Here is a 12,367-nt window from a genome sequence, read left to right as displayed (position 1 = left end):
TCTGCCCACAAAGTTGGGATTCTAGCAGCACCTACTTTGTAGGGAAGCTGTGAATATTCAACTACCGTACAAGGTATAAAGTACGTAGAAGATGCTGGACACATGGTGAGCTCTCAGTAGATGCTGGTTGTTGTCATTATTGTCCTTTCCAAAGCTCACGTCTTCCAGCTACTTCCAGTGCCACCACCCTCGTCCACCCCCACCCCCCTTACCTCTTGCCTTGGTTATCACAGCAGCCTCCTGCCAGCTCTCCTTGCTAATGCTTTTGGTGTCTTCAGTCTATCCTTAATACCAGAGCTAGAGGGATCTTTTTATTTTATTTTATTTTATTTTATTTTATTTTATTTTATTTTTTTATTTTATTACTATTATTTATTTATTTTTATTTTTAAGGAATAATCTTTTAACAAAAATATATAGAAAGGAATAGTTTTAGATTTACAGAATAGTTGTGAAGATTGTACGGAATTCCTGTATATGGCTCACCCAGATTCCCTTTTTTTAACATCTCACATTTGTGTGGTACATTTGTCACAATGAATGAACCAAAACTGATTTGTTATTATTAACCTAAGCCCATATTTTATTCAGGTTTCCTTAGTTTTTACCCAATGCCCTTTTTCTGTTCCAGGATCTCACCTAAGGCACTTTAGGTCCTTAGGTCTCCTTAGGGTCCTTTGGGCTGTGACAGTTTTTCTGACTCTCCTTGTTTTTGATGATGGACAGTTTTGGGGAGTACTGGTCAGGTCTTGTGTAGAATGTCCTTCATTTGGGATTTGTCTGATACTTTTCTCATGATTAGACTGGGGTCATGTGTCTTTGAAAGGAAGACAATGTTTTCATCACATCACATCAGGGGTATACCTACAGTCAACATGACTTGCCCCTGTTGATGTTGACCTTGATCACCTGGCTGAGGTTCTGTATGGTAACTTCTCCACTCCAAAGTTACTCCCCTGGGGTGCCTGGGTGGCTCAGTCAGTTGGGCATCCGACTCTTGATTTCAGCTCAGGTCATGATCTCACAGTTGTGAGTTGGAGTGCAGAGCCTGCTTGGGATTCTGTCTCATCCTCTCTCTCTGCCCCTCCCCCCCCCTCAAAATAAATAAGTAAACTTCAAAACAAAACAAAGTTACTCCCCTCTCCATACTGTTCTCTTGGAAGTCACTGTGTGCATTTCACACTTGAGGAGTAGAGGGTTGTACTTCATCTTGAGGGCAGATTGTCTCCGTAAACTGTTTGAAATTCTTCGGCACGAAAGATCTGTCTGTTCTCTTCCATTTGCTAATGTATTTATATCCGTATGGATCCATAGATAGTGACTTTATACTTTGGATTATAATCCAATGTTGGCTTATTTTGTTGCTCACATTGTTTTAGCCTTGGCCATTGGGAGCTCCCCTAGTTTAAAGGCTCCTCCTGTCTCCTTTGACATTTCCCATCATTGTCAGTTTTTGTTACTGATATTGGTGGTGATGCTGTTTCATCAACACTCTCCAGAGAAATGTGCTCATGTCCCTTTGATTGGAAAATGGTATTAGAACCCAAGATCTGGCTCTGCGTGTGTTCGTTCATTGCTCTTGGGGCATCACTGCTTCCAGACCCTCTTCGCCTACAGAGCGAGGAACTCTCTGTGTATACACGAACCCACATATATACACCTATCTATAAATATTTTTATGTGTATCCGTCTGTGTCTCTGTTAAGCTGAACATGAGTTCATGCTGATATCTCCAACTCTAATCCAGTACCACCTGGATCATTCTGGACACCTTTCCTTGCTTATCTGGAACCTCCTACTCCAACAGTGAGACACCTGGCTGCCACCACCTGACATGCATTTATTGAAGTGTTCAATTGTGGGATGCATGGATAGCGGTACCAGAACTAGTAACCTGTACCCCGGTGGGAAATGACTTTTTCAAACTGGAGCACAGTGATTACACTCAGTTCCTTTTTGCCTTCAGGTTCACAGATTTCACTTGTCTCTAAAGTTACTTAGGTGAGCACCGTGAGGAAAATCCACATCAGGGAGCACCTGGATGGCTCGGTTGGTTAATCATCAGACTCTTGATCTTGGCTCAGGTCATGATCTTGCAGTTCGTGGGTTCAGGCCCTGCTTCGGGCTCTGTGCTGACAGTGCGGAGCCTGCTTGGGATTCTCTCTCTCTTTCTCTCTGTCCTTCCCCTGCTTGTTCTCTCTCTCGCTCTCAAAATAAGTAAATAAAGATTTAAAAAATTTTAAAGAAAATACACATCAGGGCAATAGTGTGAAGGGTAAGGGGTGAGATTTTAATAGAGTGGCCAAGGAACCTGTGTCACTAAGAAGGTGACTTGTGGAGAAACCTGGAGCAAAGTGAATTTGGTGTCTCCGCCAATATTCAGATGGCTCTGGGCCACCTGTTTCATTGGGTGGTGTGTCTTCTGTGTGCCTCTTCCTCAGGGCCCAGCAGGTTTTATTAAGGAAATTCAAAGGAGAGGAAGCATGTTTATCAGTAACTTCAGGTGATGTGAAAGACACTCAGGCACACGGATGGCACCTGTCCTTCAAAACCTGCTGCTGACCAGGATCTCCAGGGCACAGTGAGAAAAGCATTGAAGGCAGTCGAAAGTGGTCTGGCTGGTGAAGTCAGAGAAGTAGTTTCTGACCTCATGATGCCCCTGAGTGCCGTGGAGGCTGGCAGTGTGTGTCTCCCAACCCAGCCAAAGGAGAAAGTGTCTCCACAAGGTTTCTATCGGCGAGCTCCTCTGCACCCGGCAAGGTCTTTATCTGTACCTTCTAGGTTCCATCCTTCCCCCTCCCCTTTGCCCCTTTCAATAAGCACTGGAAGTCTCATTAGGAAGGAGGTCTACACATTTGGCTCCAGCTTCCAACTAGTGGCTTTGTGATGTCCTGGCCAATCAGGAGAGGCACATCCAACTTCTGTCTTCTCCAGCATCCTACAGCCACCTGTCCCAGATAGGGTGGGTCTTAGACATCTATAAACCCTACAAAGCAAAGGAAAAAGGTGACACCTTCCAGCTGCGCTAGTCCAGCTGTATTTCAGTCACAGCAGGAATTCATCGCTGTCCCTGGATGAACTCAGAAAGCTAGAAAGTCAGGGTCCTTGGTAAGTGGGGGAGTTGAAGACAAGAAGAGTGTCTGCACTCTTCAACGCTGGAGAGCGTTTGGTCTGCAGACCAAAGCAGGTGTGGAAATATCCACCAGCTGCAAGGCCCCACCCTTTGAGCCCTCAGTGATGCTCCTCCCCGCTCTGTGAGATCACTTAAGCTCCTCAGACACGTTGTGTTATTTGCTTTCCCGAGTATTCCAGTACTGGCCTCCTCTTTGGTCCTGGTTCACCGAGGAGAAAGCTGAAGTTCTAAATGTTGAATCAATGGTGAATGATAATAAGAGGTGGCCAAGTTCTAAGTGTTTTCTACCTGCTCTGACTGCCTTCCAGCCATGTAGACAGAGGGGTCCGATGAGGGACAGGAGAGGGGCAACCTGGACACAGAGCCATCAATCCTAAAGGACATGGAGGGATGAAAGGAAACCTTCCAGAGATAGGATTCCTCTTCCACAGTCGATCTCTTCCTCCGTATTGGAATTTGCCTCGACTTGGGCCAAAAGGAGAGGAGAATGGAGTAATCGCCTTCCCTCTGCTGTGCTCTTCCTTCAGCGTTGAACTAGGTGAAGACCTCGACATGGCAAAGGCTTTGTAGAACCCCAAAGGAGTGGGTTCCTTCTATTTTGGAGTACGTAGAAGAGTAAAGATTTTCTTTAATTAGATAGTGCCGGATAGATTTAATTAAAGCTTCAAACCTGCAATTTTCTTTGTTTGATTGATCAGTTGGTGCTGATTGCCTGGAGTAATTACGAAGCGGGGGGGGGGGGGGGGAGGTGGCGTTTTCAAAGTCTGGCGGCGATAAAGAAGCAGACTGAGTCAGCTCCTGGGTGCCTAGCTGTCGGGGTGGATTCTGAAAAGGTTTAAATTGCACGAATGTTTGTTAGTTGTGGCCAAATAAAAAATAAGGTGTCTAAATTACACTTTTGTCTAAATCGTGCTCCTGGCTGATGTGCTTCTGTATAAAAGTTCCCTTTTACCTCCTTTCTCCAAATGTAATCACGCCCCCGAGACCAGGCGGTATTCTGTTATTTTTGTCTTTCTTTTGTGGAATAATTGAAACACATTGTTGGGAGTGTCTCATAGATGCCTCTTTTAAATTGCTAGAGTCCATGGAGGGTCAGGCGAGAAAGACAGCCTCCCAAAAGCTCTGCATTTAGGGAGCTCGAGGAGTTTTGAAGTCAGGTAGCCCTGGGTTTGAATCCTAGCTCTATGACCTTGAACAGGTACCTTCTCTTTTCTCCCTGCTGCAGAGAAGAGAGTTGTGGAAAGGATCCAATGAGTCCGTGTTTGTATGTCTAGTGTCTGGCCTACCATGGGCTCTCCCTGGATGTCTGTCTCTTCCCCTTCCTGCCTCACTGAGGTCCCCACCATGACAAAAGCTTGGTGAGCTCCTGAAACTAGAGCCATCTTGCTCACCATTACAAAATCACTCCTGGTGTGACAGCCACGGCTTGGTACATGGCAGTTCTCAACAACTACTTGTCCAGTGGTGAGTAAATGAATGAGTACCCTGTGCATTGAGTGCCCCTAAAAGTAGGTGGCACCAGTATAGGGTGGAAGAGGTGGCTCCATTCATGAAAGCCTGAGGGGTCTTGGACCCCACTGGACACAGCATCAACAGCATGGCAGGATCTGCCATTTGAAAGCCTTGGCGGGAGAAACTGTTCTGTTTTCTTCTGAACTAGTCAGACAATCCCAGGAGACTGAGGCTACTTCTCAGTCGTGCACTGGAGGGGGGTGTAAGGGTGACAGTCAAGACTGTGGCAGCACAGAAAAATGTTTGAGTTAAAAAAAAAACAAAGCAGGATGGGGCACCTGGGTGGCTCGGTCGGTGAAGCGTCTGACTCTTGGTTTTGGCTCAGGTCATGATCTCACGGTTTGTGAGTTCGAGCCCCATGTTGGACTCTGTGCTGACAGCATGGAGCCTGCTTGGGATTCTCTCTCTTCCTCTCTCTCTGTCCCTCCCCTGCTCTCTCTAAAAATAAATAAATAAACTTTAAAAAGCAGAATAACAACAACAAAAAAAGCAGGCTGTGGAATTGCCGGTGCATTCTGTATATCACTAGGTAAGAACGTATACTCTGGCAGGAAACACTGGAAGAAAATGCAGCAGCATTAAATTCTTAATACAGGTATTAAGATGGCTGGATTTTGAGTGATTTTTTAGATCCTTATTTAAAAATGTTTCTGTCACATAGTTGTGTTATTTTTACAATAAGAATGCATTTTCGGGGCACCTGGGTGGCTCAGTCAATTAAGCGTCTGACTCTTGATTTTGGCTCAGGTCATGATCTCATGGTGGTGAGGTCACAGTGGTAAGCCCGTGTTGGGCTCTGCACTGAGGACAGAGCCTCTTGGGATTCTCTCTCTCCCTCTCTCTGCCCCTTCCCCTCTCTTTCTCTCTCTCTCTCTCTCTCTCTCTCTCTCAAAAAAAAAAAAAAGCATTTTCAATAAACACAAAGTTAGATGTAAAAGAAAAGCAAAAAGCTTCAGTATGTTGTTCCTCACCCATATCCAGAGAAGAGACAGACAGTTCTTCCAAAGGAGAACGACCAGGATGAAGGGAGATTTAGTTTATGTTGCAAGATGGAAATTGAAGGACTTTGAGGTGTTTACTTGGAGGAAGGAGACTCTTAGGAGAGATGATGGCTGTTGTCAAAGGCCCTGGGAAAGGACTCAAGAGCTGACATCAGATGGCCGTACTCAGGCCATGAAATGAAGTGTCGGGACAGCAAACTTCAAGCCATTTCCAACACTTGTATCTATCTAGAACTGGGACTCCCTGCTTCCTGCTTCTGGAAGAATCAGTGCAAAAGTTGGGCCTTCTAGGGCTGCCCCATTCTGGGCCACAGATGCCCCACTTGAACAGTGGAGTCTGGGATTCCTAAGATCAGTGATTTTCTACCTGGGGACTTGCCTTACCCTCAACCCTGACCCCTGGAGTTGGGGGATTGGCCTCACATTAAATATTCTAGATAGGAGCCAGAGGGAAGGTATATATGCAGTTGAAAAGCATCTTCAGAATAACCAATGCTTTGATTTGTTTCTGTTCAATTTATTTTAAAATTCTAAACGTTAAAGAAGAAAGTGATCCTCTCGTGTGGATCACAAGGGGCCCCAGGGTTTTAAAAGATTGACAAGCAGTGGTCTTGATAGGCACTTTGCAGACTTTAACGTGCAGGCAACTAACCTGGGGTTTTTGTCGAAGTGTCGACTCAGATTCCCAAGGTCTGGGGTGGAGCCCAAGATCCTACAGTTCCCAGTGAGCTTCTAGGTGATGCCAATGCTGGCTTATGGCCTACTCAGCATGATCTCTGAAGGCCTTCCTGGCAGTTCCTGGGGTCCGGGCTCCCTGGAATGGTAGCATATCGGTTGCTTATGTATCAGCGCTTGGCCATCTTTTATAGAGTCTGTTAAACGAAGAGGAACCAAGTAAGAATGAAGACCTAGGCATGAATGAATCCAGTCAGGACTTAAGAACTGTGTTTTAGTAGCAATAGAACTAGGCATTCATTGCTCAGATTTACATCTGCACATGTTCATATCCATGCTCATGACCGTTGATCATTTGCAAATAATGCTCTGTTGTCTTAATCCTACTTTTATGGCTAATGATGTGTGTTTCATTCCGATCAAGCGGAGATTTTGAGTAAACATACACTTCTCAATATATTTCCCTCTGATCACGACCCAGGACTGCGAATCATTGAAAGAAATCATGTGTGAGGGAGCAGGATGGTGTCTGGAGCCCATCCCCTAATGGCTGCCTTCTCTGGCTGCTGGCTAAGGGCCTGGCAGGGGTGAGCTTGCTCATCCTTGGATGTGCCTTTTGCTGCTGGTTGAGGGAGACCGTGAGACTTTCTGCATGAATCTCCATGGGCTTGAGGGAGCTGCCAACATCACTGATCACTGGCCCCTGCAGAGCAGTCTCTCATTTCCAGGAATTTATGATGTTTCCAGTTTGATTATTCAGTATCGCTCTCCACTGTCCCCATTCCTGCTCAGCTGCAGACAGCATTGCTCCCCAGATCCCAAGGCCATCCTGCTCCAGCCTGACAGTGGAGAGGCTTCATCCTTACCAGAGGGTGGCTCAGGGCTTAGCATCCTGGGCCCGAGGATCTGAGCACCCTTGACACTCAGGTACCTGCTGTCCTGCAGCATGCTGTCCCCCTGGCTGGTCCCTCCCCTGGGGCCCAGCTCTCTAGGCCAGGGTTTGGACTCCATTTGACTGACTGTCTTTAGCCCACTTCTCCCAGCAGCCGGACTCTGTTCCTGACTCCTGACTACAAGTCAGACACAGTCCCCAGGGACCTGCCATTCTCCAGGCCATGAGCCTCCTGCTTCCCTGTGCGCCCTAATCCACCAGGCAGGCTGGTTGCTGAACCCCAAACTTCGATTCTTCCCCTTCCCTTCCATCCTTTGCCCCTTCCCCCTGCCAGAGCGCAGAGGGTGTTTCATGAAGCGAGCCAGCAGGGAATGCTGAGGGAGAGGCAATTCCAAGGCAGAGAGTGGGAAGCGGGAAGGAGCAAGGAGGAGGAGGGTGGGACCAATCAAAAGCTGGCTTTGGGACAGTAGTTCCTGACGATAAAAATGAACACATGCAAATATTTATATATATATATAGTTATATATGTAATTATTTCATGTCTTATTTACATACATGTGTGATTTTGTATAAAACACACACACACACACACACACACACACACACACACACCACACTTATCATGCACGTGTGCCTGGCATTCTTCTAAGTTTGATACGCACACGTGCCATTGCATGCTGTCAACAACCCCGTGAGGTGGGTATTATTATTATCTCCATATTATGGGTGGAAACTGAAGGGGGTAGTGAAGGGACCGGCCGAGAGCACTTGGCTAGGAAGTGGCAGAGCCTGGATTTGGACCTAGGCTGGCAGACTTCAGAGATCCAGCCCATAGTCTTAATCCCTATGTCATATTGTCCCGAGTTCCCCACTTGGGCAGCGTGGGGGTTATGGACCCCTGTGAACATCTGATCATAGCCATGGACTCTCCCCTGCCCCCTAAATACACACACAATCATCTAACAATGTGCGTTTAACTCTGACCGGTGGATGCATAAACCCATGAGACCTATCTTTGAGCCCTAGAGCTTTGGAGGCTGTGTGGTGGACGGCAGTAATAATAACAACAGAAATGTATACTTCGTTGAGTATTTACTGTGTTCTGGGCACAGTGCTAAAGGCTTTCTGTGCATTGCCTTGTCACTCCTCACCTCAGTCTCGGGAGGAATTCTCACCCTCATTATGCAGATAAAAAAGCTGAGGTTTAGAGAGGTTGAGTCACTGTCCAGAGCTCAAGCATCTCCCGAGCCCCACCGATGGACTTAAGCCTAGGTCTGCTGGCTCCAGAGATGGAGCCCTGTGTGCTCTGTAGCCGCCCTGCTGAGGGCTGGGTGGTGCTCTTGTATGCGCAGGGGAGAAACGGAGATTTGGGGGATGGTTTCTAATGGGCGCCTCTCGGAGATTTTGACCCGAACGCAGGCCTGGTGGAGTCTGCTTTGCCATAGCGGCTTCCGGGCACAGCCAGAGGAGTTGCCCCATCTTTGGGAGCAGGAAGACAGGGTGAGGAAGAAAAGGAAGGGTTGGGGACACTCAGGGCAGATCTGGGCATGGGAGAAGGAGGAAGGTTTGTTCCAGGAAATCTAGAATACGCTCCCAGAGGAAAGCACATTGTGAGGAGAGGCGGACAGAGGGAGGCCGTGGGAAAGGGGAGGGTTTCGGGGAGCATCCTCTTGCAGAATCGGGTCTGGGCATTGGTTTCTGCAGCCTGTTTAGTTGCTCTGCTTCTACAGAGACTGTCGGTTGTGCCGTCAGAGAACAGGGTCTTAAAGACTGGGCAGAAGCAAGGGTGGGGCTGGGGACCATCAAGCAGGATGGGCTACAGTGGAGCTGGGTCCAGTTGCAGAGATTAGAGGCTGCCCTTGGCTGCCCTGGCCTCTGGGATGGGCCCTCATGCTCTGTCCTCCTGCTCATGGCCCTTCCCTGCCCACCCTCCCTGTCTTCTGTGTCCCTGTCTTCAGCACAGCCAGCTCAAACGTATGTCCTGAAACGTGGCCCCAGTAGGACTTCCTGGCTTGGTCATTTTGAAGCATCCACATTAAAGTGACAGTGTCAGAATATACAGGCCACTCTCTTGTTACCAGGTGTGTGTGCCATGGACACCCTTGATCGATGATGCCACTGACACATGCCACTTGGTAATAAAAATAGCTGAAGGCTTAAGGGTTTATTTGTAGGCGGTGTCCAAAAATGTTGCTGCCTCAAAATGCCATGGCAGAGTCTCAGAGGGCCTGGGTGCTTGCTGGGACTTGTCCCCAGCTCCTGGGTCCCAGTGAGGTCCAAGGCCATGGTAGAAGGTGCTCTGGATTCGCCAGGGTCAGGAGCTGAGGGTGCCAAGAGCCACAGCTGTCTCACTGAAGGGGAGGCCAGTGAATTCTCCACAGTAGGGTCTTGTCTCGTCCTGGAGCCCCACTGGGGGGATCCCATACCCAGATTCCATACCAGAGTTGGAGAGGCTTAAAGCAAGTCGCCTACCCCAGCTGAGCCAACCATCCCCTCACTGGGACCACGGGGATGTTACTTTTGACTTCTTGGACTGTATGCATGAATGGCAATAATAGTGACAGCTTGTAAGGACTCAGAGAGAACTGTGGGAGCCAGAACCAGAGTGTGAGTGTCTGGTGGTGGGGATGGGTGGCTGTTATGGTGAGTTATGGTGCCCAGTGATCTGTTCCACTCACCTGGGTAATATTAATGGCTGCTATGTACTGAGCGCTTACTACGTGCCAGGCACTGCCTTAAGTACTAAGCGTGTCTTAAGTCTTTTCAATAGTGCTGTAAAGTAGGTGTTCCCATTTTGCAGATGAGAAAGCGGAGGCACGGGGAGATTAAGTGAGGCGTACCTGTGGTGTTGGGATTTGAATTCAGGCAGTCGGGTCTCTGAGCCCCACTCTTGATAATCAGACGTGCAGAAACATAAGTGGTAGCCTTTGGTGCCCAGGAGAAGCCATGGCTTTGTCCTCTGCTGCAAGAGAGCCTTGATGAGTGTCTGGGTCACCCGAGGACAGACAGGTCAGAGTCAGAGGCCGCCTTGCTGTCCGGTGAGAGGATGGATGCCTGTGAAGGGCCCAGCACAGAGCCTGGCACACTGCCAGGGGCTTTCTCTCCTATGGCACTGCTTTCTTTGGCCCTGGGGTTTCCTCCATATTGTAAGAGAGTTAGCAGCATCTCTGGTCTGCCAGCAGCATCCCTTTGCAGAATCAGAAAAATGCCTCAGACATTGCCAAATGTCCCTGGAAGGGCCACAGTTGCCCCTGCTGAGAACCATTGCTGTAGGGGGTAAGGAGATTCGAGCTTACATCTGCCCCCAGGTCTCCCCCCAACCTACAGGTTACCACCTCTTCTGTGATTAGCTGCCTCTAATTGCTGCAAAAAGCTGGCTTTCCTGGCCCCTAGGGAGGCAGGTGGGTGGGGCCTTTGTGCCTCTGAGCTTCATGGCAGAAATAGGGGTGGGGTCGAGGTGGGGCACGAAGGTGACGCCTGGCTGCAGTGGGGACCCAACAGCGACCAGCTTCCAAGCCTTCACGGCCTTTTTATCCTGCCCCATTAGCAAGATGCATGGCATTTCTGTTACAACGCTTCCACAAAGAATCAATTGAAAAGATAAAAAATATGGCATCTGGAGAGCTTAAAATTAAATTCTTACAAAATACAAAGTGGAAAAGAGAAGAAAAAAATAGAAACAGGGAGCCCCATGACTTGCACAAATCCTACATTTGTTGCCTGGAAGCTGAGCAGCCTGGCTTCAGATGAGAAGGAATCCCAGGCTGCCCGGGGGCACGGTCCACTGGGGAGCTGGGGAGAGGGGCCACCCTTCAGAACTCACTCCAGGCCGGCTGCCCGCCTCTCCTCCCTGACGGCCTCCCCATCCTCTGCCTCCTGGTCCTTCTTCCCTTCCTCTCCATACAGACGCTTGCTTTCATTATATAAACAGATTCCTATTATAGAAAACTTGGAAAATTCAGATTATCATAAAGGAGAATTTTTAAAAATCAGCTGTATTGTTGCCACTGCAAAGAACCACTGATACACCCTGCCCCACGCACTTACACAGTGAGTTGATCAAAACCGCCAATACTATATATCCTGTTTTTTTGTTTTTTTTTTTAATTTTTTTTTAATGTTTATTTATTTTTGAGACAGAGAAAGACAGAGCATGAATGGGGGAGGGGCAGAGAGAGAGGGAGACACAGAATCAGAAGCAGGCTCCAGGCTCTGAGCCATCAGCCCAGAGCCTGACGTGGGGCTCGAACTCACAAACCGTGAGATCGTGACCTGAGCTGAAGTCGGACGCTCAACCGACTGAGCCACCCAGGCGCCCCTATCCTGTTTTGTAAGTACTTTATTTTTTCCCACTTAATCTGTTTTAGACCAATGGGAGGAATCCGGCTTTTCTGTGGTCTCCCTGTCCCTCATTCTGTCAGCCGTTAGACACCTGCATGAGCCTCCAGTATTGCAGGGGCAGACAGAGAAGGACAGGAATGCCCCAACTCCCCTTGCATGCTCACAGGCTGGAAAGGGGCACAGGACCACTGATGGCCCGAGGCTTGTCACAGGGTAGCGTCTTTATCGGTAAAGACTTCCTGGAAGGACCCAAGCTGGGCTTTTGGAAGAATCAATCAGACTGTCTAGAAGGAGGCACAAGGGCTGCTGTTCCTGGGAGGGGGTACAGTGGGAGCAGTGGCTGGGGGGAGGGACCGTGCCAGGCACATTTTGGGGGGATCTTGGAAGGGAGGCTCAGGACTTACATGAAACAAGCACTCAGTCCTGCTGACCACATTGAGGATGAACAGGTGGTTGGAAAGGTGGGTGTGAGGCTGCTTACAGAGGAATTGGATTTTCCTGGAGGCATCGATCTGGGCAATGAGGGTGGGCTGATCTGGGCTGGTGAGGGTGGGCTGGAGGGGAAAGGGCTTGATGCAGTTCCTGGAGAACGCCCACCGTCTGCCTCCGAGGTCCTTGGGGCTGCAGCTGTGAGTTGGGCAGCTCCATTTCGGGGTCTTGCACTGGCCACCTTGGTCACCCCTGTGGTCTAGACCACCCTGATTTCCTCTTTCCTGCAGCCAGGATCATGCCTTCATTGGCCTGTCCAAACCTCCTCTGGCCTCCTGACATCATCCACCCTTCACTTCTCTGCACAGTCAGGCCCAACTTCAT

General features: G+C 48.7%; 1 protein-coding gene across 9 annotated transcripts in view; it reads left to right on the top strand.

Annotated features, from left to right (window-relative positions):
• Positions 1–12,367, top strand: part of CSMD2 (CUB and Sushi multiple domains 2) — a 610,060-nt gene that overhangs the window by 72,648 nt on the left and 525,045 nt on the right. The window lies entirely within an intron of this gene.

This window comes from Leopardus geoffroyi, chromosome C1 (assembly GCF_018350155.1).
Source record: "Leopardus geoffroyi isolate Oge1 chromosome C1, O.geoffroyi_Oge1_pat1.0, whole genome shotgun sequence".
NCBI lineage: Eukaryota > Metazoa > Chordata > Mammalia > Carnivora > Felidae > Leopardus > Leopardus geoffroyi.
This window is presented reverse-complemented; position numbering and strand designations above follow the sequence as displayed.